The sequence below is a fragment of the Leptonychotes weddellii genome, chromosome 6 (genome assembly GCF_054177405.1).
Source record: "Leptonychotes weddellii isolate Sample4059 chromosome 6, ASM5417740v2, whole genome shotgun sequence".
In the NCBI taxonomy this organism is placed as follows: domain Eukaryota; kingdom Metazoa; phylum Chordata; class Mammalia; order Carnivora; family Phocidae; genus Leptonychotes; species Leptonychotes weddellii.
The window spans coordinates 20,704,036-20,717,677 of record NC_138374.1 but is presented as its reverse complement, the minus strand read 5'-3'; the positions used below and the strand labels follow the sequence as shown (position 1 = coordinate 20,717,677).

The 13,642-nt window shown below is 37.2% G+C and overlaps 1 long non-coding RNA gene across 1 annotated transcript in view; it reads right to left on the bottom strand.

Moving 5' to 3' along the window:
• Positions 1-4,104: 4,104 nt before the first annotated feature.
• The window catches only part of LOC145722022 (uncharacterized), a 19,021-nt gene continuing 9,483 nt past the window's right edge, over positions 4,105-13,642 (bottom strand). The window contains exon 3 of the long non-coding RNA XR_014146057.1: positions 4,105-4,217. This is a non-coding gene — a long non-coding RNA (uncharacterized LOC145722022). The remainder of the gene's footprint in view (positions 4,218-13,642) is intronic.

Sequence of the window (13,642 nt, the reverse complement as noted above, 5' to 3'; positions counted from 1 at the left end):
CCCCAACACTGTTGGCTTCTCTTACAACGCATACCCTTTGTACATACCACTCTGGCAGCAATGAATGCTCCTTCATCACTCTCTCATTAATTTATCACTTACTAATATTGCAAGTATCCTTTTCTCAGTAAAGCCAAGTTATTTTGTTAATTCCTTGTTTAAGAGTGATGTTCCTTTCCTTCATAAAATTTATCTCCGTTCATAATTATGAACTCATTAAAAAAAATACATGGTTTGATGAATGCTTTTCTAGCCACTAAAGCAAAAGTTGGTAAAGGCAGGATTCACCAAGTCTAATAATGTGCATTACTGTATCCTTAATGGTTGGCATTATGCTCGACACATAGATGATCAGTAAATATTTTCATAGATGAGTCAACCAACCAACTGACCAATCAATGATTACCAATGCTTTTTACCTCCTCCCACCTCCTAATACAATCTCTATTTTTTGCCCCATTGAAATCATTGATTTTTATATGTAGTTTTATTTTTTTTAAGATTTCATTTATTTATTTGAGAGAGAGAGCATGAACAGGGGGAGCGGGAGAGAGAGAAGCAGGCTCCCCGCTGAGTAGGAAGCCCGATGGAGGGCTTAATCCCAGAACCCAGGGATCATGACCTGAACCAAAGGCAGATGCTTAATCGACTGAGCCACCCAGATGCCCTTCTGTGTACTTTTAGATGTAAACCATAATCCATTTTCAATAGAGAGAATTAAACGGGATGTGTTGTGGTTTATTTTGGTTTGGGGGAGTTTTCCTTTTTTTGGAGGATAAAAGGACATAATTGAAATGTTAAAAATAAAAAAGTACTTAAGATTTTTGGGGAGTCTCTTGTCAATGAAGATAATGGCATTAAGCTTATAGAAGGAATGAAATCTTTTTCATCATGGGGAAGCAGGGCCCAATCTCTCTTCTGCACCTTGCAAAAAAGAACTCTTGGAATCCGGGGACAGATATTGTTAAATTCTTTATTTTCTTTTGAATTTTTTGAATTGCAGTGAAGTAGCAAAATATATTTTCTAAGAAATAAGAGAAATTTCCTGAAAACTAAATATAGGAAGCAGTCCTCATGGAAGTTAAATATCCAAAGAGAATCCATTTTTATATTAAAAGGAAATTTATAAAGTAAAAGGAAACTAAAAGTTTTGTATCACGGTCTCATATTTAATCAGCAATTACATTCTAAATTAGAAGAAAGAAATTAACAGTGATTCTGAGATGGGTCTGCATGATTTACCCACTGTTATCTCATGCCAGTTAAATCTTATGCAATTCTCTTAGAATAAATGCTGATTGTAAACAGATCTTGGGTAACCACTCCCTCCCTCCAACATTCTATAATAACTATTTCAGCTGAGAAGTTTTCCACTTGCTGGCTCTCTAAGTGAACTCCATGGGCTCTGCCATTGCAAATTGTTTTGTTGACTTGACTTAAGCAAATATATGTTAAAATCAAATGAGTTTATCACATGGGTCTTTTTGGATATCCCCTTTAACTTCTAAGGAACTTCTGTAGAGAAAATTTGGTTCAACTATCTCATTAACCCCAGGGTGGATATTGCAATCAAAATCACAAAGAGTGAACACATCTGCTATGTAAAAGGAAGCAATGGTATCTGGAATCAACTACCCTTTTTTCCTACTTCTGCTACACAGAAAACTAGAGCAAGACTTTTCCCCAAAGTATTAATGGTACACTTAATCCAAAGAAAGAAGGCTCTTAAAACCTCAGATTGATTTTAACCTTATTTTCTCTACACATAGCATCCCTGCTAAATTTCCCCCATTGTAACAACACATTTGAGTCCCCAAACCATTTTTTTATGTTGTTGTTCAAATCTTCTATTATCAGTATTATTTGAAATGAATGCCTAGATTTTATTGGGAAATGCTGAAATTATGGCTAAGGTTTTTAATCTCTTTGTAAGTAGGTTGAGCTTTAAAGAAATCTAGACACTTTCATAAGGAAACAGAAGATTTATCTTCAGAAAGATCAATAGGGCAGAGCTTTCAAGCTGCCTCTAGTTATGAAACAGAAAGAAGTGTGAAGCCCATTTATTTATCTGAAGCATTTGTTCCATGCTGGGTCAACCAAGCCCCAAGCACCTGTTTTCTCTATTAGCACACACAGTGCCTGAATTACCCTGATTATTGCCTCAATTCTTCCTTTTACCTTGCCTGTGGGGACAGTCTGCCAACATTCAGGGCTTCAACCAAGAATGACAAAAACCCACAGGAGGCTCCATTTGGCTCTTGCCAGCCAAGGAGAGAACTGGAGCAGAAATATGAGCTACTCATTAGACTTTCCCAGTTGATTTCAGCCCTTATCTGTCCTAAAAATAACTGTAGGTATTTTTCAAATGTACATTATAGATCAAATCACATCATTCACTTCAACTGCCCTCTAAGGTAGCTATTTTAAGGGGCATCCAAATTTCCAAGCAAATGAAGATTTACTGAATCAAAGTTCCCAAGTCTATCAGTAAGGTATTGCCAGTTTCAGGATGGAAAGTATCACTTGAGCCTCAACAAGATATACAACAATGGACCTGTTTTGCTAGATTCCAAAATGTGTGAGCGTGGGCTAAGGAATGTGTGGGCTGAAAACTGTACAGTTCAACATCACTTCCATTTCTATATCCAAGTAGCTAAGAGCCCATTCTACCCAAAATGTAGAGGAGGCAATTAGGTTTGAAGACAGGCTATAAAGACATACATGGGGGCACCTGGCTGGTTCAGGTGATAGAACATGTGACTCTTCATCACAGGGTTATAAATTTAGGCCCCATGTTGGGTGTAGAGATTATTTAAAAAATAAATCCTTAAAAAAATAAAAAGGACATACGTGACTTCATTTCTCCCCCTGTGTCCAACCTAGCAGAATATAATCTGATTAGGAAAGGAATGGTACCTATACAAATGCCAAGTAAAGGATTGAGGAAAAATAAATTTTAAAAGCAGATCAATGAAAATGGTTTATGTATCAAAGGAGGAAGAGAATATTTCTGCCAGTGTCAAGAGGCAAAGTAAGATATCAAAAATATATCAGAGAAATAAGTATATGTGTGAAGAATAAATTAGGAAGGAAAGGGGACACATCACAAGCAAGGTCGTCAAAAAATCTGGTTATCTTTGAACATGATCATCTTTATTCAGTTATACTAAATCAAATAAGTAATTTTTTAAAAAGTACATTACTCAGATAATACAATGAATTTGGCATTCCTAAAGGTTGCAATCCAGTGCCAACAAAACAAGGATCTATGCACAAGAAGAGTAATTACTTTTAATAGCTGTGGGAAAGACTAAGTATGACAAAGACAGGAAGGAACAAATGTCCAAATTCCAAAGAACTGGTAGACTAGTTTCCTTATGCTGTTTAACAAGTTATCACAACCCTAGTAGCTTCAAACAACACATATGCATTTTCTTACAGTGTTAGGAATCTGGATTCAGTGTAAATGGATTTTCAGCCCAGGGTATTACAAGGCTACAGTGAGGTGTCAACCAGTCTGTGATCTTTTGTAGAGCTAACAGTCATATTCCAAGTTCCTGTGCTTTGGGCAAAATTTAGTTCCTTATGGTTGTAGGACTGAGGACTTCCCAAGGGCTTACCAGTTCCTTGCCATGTGCACATCTCATAGGCAATTCACAACACAGCAGTTTGCTTCTTCAAGACTAGCAGGAGAGTCTCTCTCTCCAGCCTCCCAAGATGGAGTCCTAGATAAACATTCCATCATCTTTTTTAACCAATGACATCTAATTACCTTTGCTAATTACCTAAACTACAGATCCCATCCACACTTAAGGAGAGCGGTTTATACAAGGGCGTGGATCACTGGGGGGTTGTCTACAGTATGTCAACCCCACAGATGGAAATAACATAAATGGAATGATGGGGGAATGTTGGTCAATGATATTGACCTAATGAAATAAGCCCAACTTGAGCCCACATATCTGTTTTATGCTGCCCTCTAGATACTTAAGTCGGCAGAACTGGCCACCTGAATAGCACCAAGCCTGTTCCCTGCAGCATGTAGTCCTTTTCCTCAGTCTGTACTCCTAAAGGGAGAGAATGCTAATGACATACATACCTTTAAATCCTAGGAGTGAGTCAAGAAGTAGCTCTTTTCAAGAAGGCACTGGCTGACAGGACTGGGACTTACAGTCTGAGGTCTCTACAAACATGCTCGTGGCTCTCCACAGTACAGCCTGGAATGAGGGAAGAGAATTGAAATTGTGGGCATTAGTGGAAGGACTCTCTATTTGTTCTCTTTCCCCAAGCCTTGCAAATGTTATCAGTGGGCCTGTTTACATAAAGAAAATAGAAATCCCACTTTGAGCAGACAATTTCATTCACTCTCATGGTGTGAAGTGATAGCCGGCTCAAATATTTTCGCTCTATGCTGAGTGAAGAATGGTCTCTTGAGAAGTTGGAATAAAAATGCTACCTCATCAATAAAAGCAAACACATGGAAAACAAACAAACAGAACCTCACAATCATTCAGGGGGAAAATAATTCCCATAGGGTAATTGATACTTAAATGTTTTATACTATGCATTTTTTAAGGAAGTGAAAGAACAGAACATGTGAGAATTAGTTTAGATTCTCATCATATTAAAGCACAAGAGATATAATAAAACATTGAATATAAAACTCAAAAGAGATACTGGGGAAAATTTTCTCAGAAAACACATTAATTGGAAATACTGTTCAGATATGAAAAAGACATCTCTGACTTGGTGTTTCAGTGCTGAGCACATGTACTTTTGTGCATCCTCTATTACTAGAAGAATGTAAGAGAATCAGGTATTAATGCTACCCCTTGGAGGCTGTCCTGCCTGTTTACAATATGGCATTGGAGAGGTTTGGGAACTCAATAGCTCCCTTCCAAGTTTTCAGTTTCCAACTTCATGGCCATTTCAGATAAACATCTGTGCTTCATATCGTGTGCTGGGCACATTGCTACTGATGTGATATCAAATGGCTTTCCCTCCATCTGTTGCCTGCTGTTATAACACTTGATTAAAAATTCTTTAAAGGCAGTTCAGTCAAATCTCCACTTCCACCACATTTGACCCCTAAGAGGAGAGAAAATCTGGGCGAGAACTCACTTAACATTAATAGATGCATAGATTTAACTTTTTGTAAGCTATTATCATTTAAGTGTCTTGGGAGGTATATATAATAATTGGCCACAGTTTTCACTTAGTGTATGCATCCTCATGCTTATAACTTTCATGGCAGAAAATACATTTAATAAAAAGCCATAGGATGTATATGGATGATGTTACACAGAGTTATTCACTCTCCTTGGCCTAGACCCTTTTTTCTTTTACCGGGAGCATCTTCTTACAATATAGCTGGGTCACATCTAAAGTATAGTGATAGTCAGGAAGATAAAGTCAAATGTGATTGAACTTTCCACTTTAGTCTCATCAGTACTGACCTAACTGCCAGTTCAGCTTGCCAAATAATTTTTTAATTAAAAAATGACAGTAATTTTCCTCATGAGCCCCATGTTTTGAAAGTTTGTTTCCATCAACTAAATGGCATTTATTTATTCTCAATATGACCATTGTTTATTACAAAGGCATATGTAATTGCTAATCAACATGATTCATCTGTATGAAATCAGCACTGGTGACTGGAATAAGTTGATCTATGTCAAGGCAAAGCAAGAACAAAAGAATTGGTCTTTCAGTTACCCGTATCTTGGATTTTGAAATATGTAACAGTCTATCAACCCTTATTGATTTTAGATCAAAGGTGAGGAAGAACTTACTCCTGTAAGAGTTGAAGTTTTTAACAACAGATCACTGTGAAATAAAGAAAATTAAATAATGCCATGAGTTTTCCATTATATCAAGTGTGTTCATGTTAAAGTGTCTTTTATTGTGAGATGATGTTCTTTCCACTTATGTTAACAACATTTTTCCCCTATGAACTAATGCTGACAGCAAATCTTTCTTCTTCTCCTCCTCCTTCTTCTTCCTCCCTCCTCCTCCCACTTTAGTACTGTCTGACTCTGGTCTCTATTCTTAGCCCAAATTCTCAAAAGGTAATTAACCAACTTAAGAATGGATGCCAACCCTCAGTCAGCTGTCCATTTATGTTCCAATCGATAGTAGCCACTGAAGAAAGGATCACATTACAAACATGTTTCTTGTATGCAATTACAATTTTTTAAGGCAAGTTACAAAAAAACACATGTAAAGAATACAAATCAATGTGGACATAATGATCACTGCTTTGTAAATAAATAGAATTGTAGAATTAATTAGAACAGAAAGGAGTCCCACCCTCGCTTCACCCAAGAGACAGGTAGCCTCATGGTATTATGCAGTCAGTAAGAGAAATAAAAAGTGATTAACGTTTGACAATCTTACTGCAATTGCAGACACTACTCTTGCCCCATGGTATGCTGTAGTATCAGTCCTTCAATATTCTGACTCTGCTCATTTCTTGTGGCTTGAGCTCTCCAGAAGAGTTAACAGAGGAAACCAAGCATGAGAAGAGCCAAAAGAACCGTATTTGTTGTCTAAGCACTTGGAAGGCAAAATTTATAAGCTGATTTGTCTAAGAAATAGTTTTATGCTAATCTAGCATCAGAAAAACAACGATCATAGATCCAGATATAAACACAATTATGCATTATATATTATAGCTCCTTTGTCATAAATTAATCGATTATATATACATGGCTTTATTTCTGGGCTTCCTATTCTGTTCTATTGCTCTATGTGTCTTTTTTTATGCTACTACCATACTGATTACCATAACTTTGTAACAGAGTTTCAAACAGGAAGTGTGATGACTCCAGATTTGTTCTTCTGACTCAACATTGCTTTGGCTATTCTGAGTCTTTGTAGTTCCATACAAATTCTAGGATTTTTTTTTCTATTTCTGTGAAAAATGCCATTGGAATTTTGATAGCAATTGCATTGAATCTTTAGATCACTTTTGGTAATATTGACATTTTAACAATATGAATCCTCCCAATCCATGAACATGGGATATCTTCCCATTTATTTTGTCTTTTTCAATTTCTTTCATAGTTTTTGGGATATAAATCTTTCACCTCCTTGGTTAGGTTTATGCCTAAGTATTTTATTCTTTTTGATGCTACTGTAAATTGGATTGTACTTAGCATCTTTTTTGCATAGTTTGTTCTAAGTTATAAAAATACAACTGATGTTTGTATATTGACTTTTTGTCCTGCAAGTTTATTTATTGGTTCTAACAGGTTTTTTTTTTTGGTGGAGTCTGTAGGATTTTTTTATATACAAGATGTCATCTGCAGAGACAATTTTACTTTTCTGATTTAGATGTCTTTTACTTAATTTTCTTTAATGTTCCCCTGTATTTTATTATTATGTTAATCACCATGCATTACATCATTAGTTTTTGATGTAGTGTTCCATGATTCATTGTTTGTGTATAATACCCAGTGCTCCATTCAGTACATGCCCTCTTTATTACCCATCACCAGGCTAACCCATCTCCCCACCCCCTCCCCTCTAGAACCCTCAGTTTCTCAGAGTCCATAGTCTCTCATGGTTTGTCTCCCCCTCCAATTTCCCCCCCTTCATTTTTCCCTTCCTGCTTTCTTCTTCTTCTTCTTCTTTTTTTTTTTTTTTAACATATAATGTATTATTTGTTTCAGAGATACAGGTCTGTGATTATTTATTTAATTTTCTTGATTAATTGCTCTTGCTAGAATTTCCAGGACTATGATGAATAGAAATTGTGAGAGTGGGAATATTTGTCTTTTTACTGAACGTAAAGGAAAAGTTTTCAGATTTTTGCCATTGACTATGATGTTATCTGTGGGCTTGCCATTTATAGTCTTTATCATGTTGATGTATATTCCTTTTTTTTTTTTATTATTTTTTAGAAAGAGAGTGAGCACAAGCAGGGGAGGAGCAGAGGGAGAGGGAGAGAGAATCCCAAGCCCAGCATGGAGCCCAACTCAGGGCTCAATCTCATGATGATCCTGAAATCATGACCCAAGCCAAAATCAAGAGTCAGACACTTAAATGAGTGAGCCACTCCAGGCACCCCTTTCCCTTATTTTTTTAATCAGAATATTTCAAAAGTTAACACTTGAAAAAAATATTCCCCTGAGTATAAAGAACTAATCATACAATAAAAGACCATTACAAAATTAAACAATTAGAGGTATATCATTCTCTGCATTTATCTCTGTTATAAACTTTTTCTTTAAAATATCATGTATTGGGGTACTGTAGATAATATTAAAAAACGGAAAAGCTCATTTTGCACCAATAATATTGAGGTATGTTCAATCTATCTTTATCAAACTCCAGAGCAATCCTTAAATCGGTGCTATTAAGGTCAATAGATTGATGTTACATATGATAGAAACAATTATTCTCCTTGGGGGAACCTAGTTATTTATGCCTTCTGCACCCATTCTTCAGGAAGGGACTGGCAGCATACTACCAGTACTCACTGCACCTTCGGTATGTAAGGCAACATTCATGTTGTTGGAAGAATTCAGCTCCTTGCAGATGTCAGAAAGAGGGCTTCAGTTTTTTGCTGGCTGATGGCTGGAAGCCACGCTCACTTCTAGAAGCTGCCCACAATTCCTTATTATGTAAGATTCCTCAAAATAGCCACTTGCTTCCTCACGGTGAGGATGAGAAAGATTCTAGCAAGACGGACACTACCATTTTATGAGATATAATTATATACATCCCATTACTTTTGCTATGTTCTATTATTTAGATGCAAGTCACAGGTTTTTCCCACATTCAAGTGGAGGAAATCATGTAATAGCATGACTACCAGGAAATGAGAATCATGGGGACCACCTCAATTTCTGTTTTCCACATGGGGCAGGGTAAATATTTGTTGAAGTGAATCAATGGCCCCCCAAAGAACTCTGCCACTACCAGTCAGCCCTCAAATGCAAAATTAAAATGGGGTAAGAAGCATTCTAGACATTACATGCAAAGTTAGGGAAGTGAGGGTTGGGAAGAGGATGGAGACATTAATTAAACAAAACATGCAATTAGAACTTCAGTTCGATTGGTTTAAAATATTATATTCCCTTACGTATTATCTATAATATCTGTTTAATCCAAAGGAAAAAATATAATGTGAAAAATGCAATAACTAAGGTAGTTTATAAGGATTTCTGAAGATCTGCTTTAGTACACATTTTCTCTGAGCACATCTGTCAACATTTCCTATTTCTTTCAGATGATGTAGAAAGACCTCTGACATTCAAATGCATCACCCTAATCAAATCCTCATCCTCCAGAATGATTTCAGAGAATGTATTACAGACCTAAGGAAAGTTCTGAATGCCAAACATTTCAAACACAATAGACGAACTTGGAAAAAGAGGGAGGAAACTAAGAGGCCAGGGGTTTTAGATCAGGTGCCTTCACATTCCTTATGATGGCGGCAGGAAATTGTCCATATATGCTTTCGAGCAAATGAAAGCATATATCTACACAGGAATAGAACATCAAGTCTTTGAGCGACATGTTTTAGTTTTTGCTACTTGTAAAGCCAAGCCAAAAATTGTCTGGAGCAAAGAAGAAGCTTTGCGCATAAAACTTTCATTGGTCAGAAGATACATGCTACAGGTCTTCCTAGACTCTAAACTGTCATGGCACAGTGACTGTACTGCAGATACTAGGCTGATAACATCTACTCTATTAAATATGACTTAGAAAAACTATTTTAACTCCTTTAAAAACCAGTATCACTCTATGAAATGAGGATACATGTCTGTCATTTCCATAGTCAGCCCACTGATCTTTAAAGACATTGTTTGGGGATGGAGCACCTGGGTGGCTCCATCCATTAAGTGTGAGACTCTTGGTTTCAGCTCAGGTCATGATCTCATGGTCCTGGGATCCAACCCTGAGTTGGGCTCTGTGCTCAGCAAGGGGTCTGCTTAAGATTCTCTCCCTCTCCCTCTGCCCCTCCCCTCACTAGCACTCTCTCTCAGATAAATAAATAAATCTTTAAAGAATAATAAAATAGAAAATGAAGACATTGTTTGGGAAGCTTATTTAAATATACAGACTCATCAATACCTTCCCTGGAAATTCTGAGACAGCAGGTCAGCCTGGTCTGAGAATACGTTTTGTTTTTTGTTTTTTGTTTTTTTTTTTAATTTTCCCCTGGGATATTATAATGCAGGTTTGGAAACTGCTGATCATTAAGTACATTTTATAACCCATACTCCATGATTCTCCTATCAGCAGACTGCCAGGTCTTACAGGTCTTTGGGAGAAACGCTAATCATGAAAGTGTGAGCCCTAGTTTAACTTAATTTAGAAAACTAAATTATTGGGGGCATCTGGGTCACTCAGTTAAGCATCTGCCTTCAGGGTCCTGGGATCAAGCCCCACATCGGCTTCCCTGTGTAGTGGAGAGCCTGCTTCTCCGTCTCCCTCTGCTGCTCCCCCTGCTTGTGCTTTCTCTTGCTCTCTCTCTGTCAAATAAATTAAAAAAAAAAAAAAGAATACTAAATTATTGGCTCTTAATGTAAGAATAATGAGAGGATTTCTGGCTGATGCAGACTTTGCCTCCTTTTTATACTCTTGCTATTTATTGTAGGTTGTGATTGCTCTCCTTTATTTATCCATGCTATAGACTATTTTGTTGCCCCCAAATTCCTATGTTAAAACCTAATCTTCAATGTAATATTATTTGGAGGTATGGTCTTTGGAAGTGCTTAGGTCATGAGGGTATAGCTGTTATGAATCGGATTAATTAGTGCATTTATAAAAGAGATCCCAGAATGCTCCCTCACCCCTTCCTCTGTGTGAGGACACAGCACAAAAGATGTCTGTCTACAAACTAGGAAGTGGGCACTCACCAGACACCAAATCTGCTGGCACCTTGATCTTTGACTTCCCAGCCTCCAGAACTGTGAGAAACCTCATTTCTGTTGTTTAATAAGCCACCCAGTCTATGGTAATCTGTTACAGCAGCCTGTAAGGACTAAGACAACCCATTTCAGAACCTTAACCTCTGGTCAGTCATCATCACTTTTCTGGAGGAATATTTCATCTGACCTGTTTTATTCCTTGGCTACAAGTTCCTTGTGACTTGGAGCTAATACTTGGTTCCAGGCAAGCCCTTCAGTATTCCAGCCCTAGTTTATTTGCCTTCCACTTTGATTCACAGCACATACACAAGGAGGATACCAGAACTTCCACTGTATACTTTGGCATTCATAGGATCCGGGTTGCATTGTAACTGATAGCATAAGTATGGAAGGATCAAACGAATAACAAGACATGTTAGAACAAAAGGAGAAATGGAAATAAACTTGAAACCTACTGAAGTGATACCTTCATACATGCAATGATGATCCTGAGTTTATGAAACTTAATTCCCCTTCAATGGCTCCTGCTTCTCTATAGACTTGAGGCATTACCTTTCAGCAATTATTCAAAGTTTGTTGCATTTAGGCATTTTATCTGGTAGGCAGAATAATACCCCTCCCCCAAATATGCCCTCCCTCATCATAATCCTAGAAGCTGTAAATATGTTATTTAATATGCAAAAGGGACTTTGTAGATATGATTAAATTAAAGACCCTGGGATAAAAAGATTTTACTGGATTACCTGGGTATGCCCAATCTAATCACATGGGTCTTTAAAATTAGAGTACCTTTGCTGTAATTAGAGAACCAGAGAAATGGCAGCCTAAGAAAGACCTCACCTGCTGTTGCTGGCTTTGAGAACGAAGGAAGGGGGCCATCAGCCAAGGAATTCAAGACCTCCAGAAGCTAGAATAGGCAAGAAAACAGATTCCTCCCTACAGCCCTAAGGAAATATGTGGACCTGCCAATTGCTTTATTTTAGCCCAATGAGGACTTTTAACCTTCAAAATTGTAAACACAAAATTTGCTGTCATTTGTGTCATTTTAAACCTGTAAGTTTGAAGTAATTTGTTACAGCAGCTAAAAACAATCTACCACCCAATAAAATGCTCACCATTTCCCTTGAAACTTCTTCAGCTGAACTGGTAAGCAAACTTTGCATACTTCCTCCAAATACTTTGCTTTGTGGAGTTTTGCAACTTTTGCTCACAAATAGTTTAACCATTTGTGACTTTCCTGTGCTCTCTGCCTCTCCACTTGATCCTACAATTCCTTTAAAACTCAAAGTCCTTCTTTATTAACCTTGCTCATATTATATCAAATGTTGTGTATGTTATTCAAACTTTCATAGCACTGTATTCACCATTCAGTTCACCTTTTTTATAAGCTCATATTGTTGGTACTGTTGTCAGTGTTTAACTCATCAAAAAATCATTTTTAAAAGGCAAATTCTATTTCATAACAACTTAAAATCCCAACTATGCCCCAAAGGGAGGTAGAGTAGGTCTGTATTTAAATACTATAAACATTTGCTATTAAACCCATTCACCTGCGGGCAGAAGTCTAATAAAAAAAGAGGTACTTAAAAGATGAGAGGAAAAAATATTTTATGACAGCTACTTAATCAGAGGGGGAAAAGGGATGATGAATTACTGATACATAATGTTCTAGTCAAAGAGGGGAAGTGTGCTTGAGAAATGGTAAAACAAATGACAAGACTTTGACTGGAAATTCCATCTCCTAGAGAGCAAAGCAATCTAGTAGAGCAGTGGTTCTCAACCAGGATAATGGTGACAATGTCTGGAGACACTGTAACCGGAGGAAGGTGCTACTAGCATCTGGGGGACAGAAACCAGGATACTGCAAAATAGCATGCAATGCACAGAGTGGCACCTCACAACAAAGACTTATCTAGCCTAAAATTCAATAATGTTGAGGTTGAGAGATTTCGATGGAGGGAACCATACTTTGGCTTAAAAAGGAATATTGATTAGTGAAATAAAAGGGACACAATTTCTCAATGGACATTGAAATAATAGTTACCTGTGAATGAAATTAATAGTTTTCCTTGTTCAGTTCTAGTATATGTGGCTGTGAAGCCTGGCTATCAAATGACTAGCATGGATTTTTAAGTAGCCAATTTTTTCTATATTCAGGTTATAGGAGAGATCGCACAGCGTTTCAGCCTGGAAAGATGATGGCTTGAGGAGATCGTGAGGTTCTAAGAAACATAATTCTAAGTCACAGGTATAAAAGGTGACAGCATAGGAAATGCAGTTGATGGTATAATAGCATTCTACGGTGACACGTGGCAGCTCAAATTGTGGTGGGCATAGTATACTGTATGGAGTTTTTGAATCACTATGTTGTATACACCTGAAATTAATACAATGTATGCCAATTATACTTCAATTAAAAAAAAAGAAAACATGCAATTCTGACCATGTAATTGTAAAGTACCTCAGCGAGATAGAAAAAGGAAACCAGAGTGGTTATGTAACAAAACCTTTGAAAAGATCAAATGAGTGAGGAAATACAGAGACAATATTAAAAAAGGGTATCGCAACAAACCATGATGATCATTGTCAGCAAAACCAAAACTACTTTGTAAAAACTACTAAGGGGGGGGCGGAGCAAGATGGCGGAGGAGTAGGAGACCTGGATTTCGTCTCCTCTCAGGAATTCAGCTGGATAGGGATCAAACCATTCTGAACACCTACAAACTCAACAGGAGATCGAAGAAAAGAAGAGCAACAAC